At 42.7% G+C, this 947-nt stretch overlaps 1 protein-coding gene across 1 annotated transcript in view; it reads right to left on the minus strand.

Moving 5' to 3' along the window:
* Window positions 1-655, minus strand: part of LOC143291885 (uncharacterized) — a 16,812-nt gene extending 16,157 nt beyond the window's left edge. Inside the window, exon 1 of the mRNA XM_076602015.1 lies at window positions 452-655. The gene's annotated coding sequence lies outside the window, so the exon portion shown is untranslated. The remainder of the gene's footprint in view (window positions 1-451) is intronic.
* Window positions 656-947: the final 292 nt, after the last annotated feature.

The following is a 947-nucleotide window of genomic DNA, read 5'->3' on the forward strand; positions in this document are numbered from 1 at the left end:
TGCCTCAACACCTCATGAAAACTGAATAAGATTCAAGAAAGAAAGAAATGATGAATGGACTGAAGAAACAATGCGAATGAGGAAATAAGGAAAGGGTGAAAGAAAGATATACACTTGAAAAAAATTCACCTAAAATAGAGTAAGGAAAGAAAGAAAGACTTAAAGAGAGAATAATTTGCTAATGACTGTGCATCGCTTCAGAAACAGATAGTCATCGCTGACAGACACACAAACCCGAATTACCAACTCGCATTGGTTCTCTCACATACAACTAGAACTGATAGCGTAATGATAGCATCGGGACACGCATTTTCGACAGCAATTACAGACTGTTTAGGCTGTTGACGTTCTTCAACAAGCAATATATGTGTGTGTCTTTTTAAATGACAGTTTTCGACAAGTGACATCTACTACTGATGATGATTATTATAAAACATATTTCTAAAATGACCTTGCCGGGCCAATAATGAGATGATTAAAATATCCGAAACTTGCAACTCCAAATACTATAAGAAAATCTCATCAGTGGCACAGTCTCATCACTCTGTGAATGTCTTTTTCACTGTCACTGGCCTGTTGTATCGGGTATCGGGTTAACTCTACACACTCGCCGCAAACAAAAAACAACTGTTTTTCCTACAACTGCAGCACTTCCCCCACCGAAACGCCACAGCGCACTGTACATAATACACACACTACACCATCCGTTCCTAGCTGTCAGTCGTAAACCCTCACCACTGACTGACGACGTTTCGCGGGCGACACTTGCTGATTGTATAACAAGGGCATATGTATATGCAGGCATCCAGTGTTTTGTGTTCACCTGTCTTTGTCTCTTCCCCCACCACCATGGCATACCATACCCTCCATCCCCCGCCTCCTCTTTCCTTCTACCCTAACCCCCCACCTCCCTACCCCTCTCCCCACACACACACACACCTCTCCCA

The sequence above is a fragment of the Babylonia areolata genome, chromosome 18 (genome assembly GCF_041734735.1).
Source record: "Babylonia areolata isolate BAREFJ2019XMU chromosome 18, ASM4173473v1, whole genome shotgun sequence".
In the NCBI taxonomy this organism is placed as follows: Eukaryota; Metazoa; Mollusca; class Gastropoda; order Neogastropoda; family Buccinidae; genus Babylonia; species Babylonia areolata.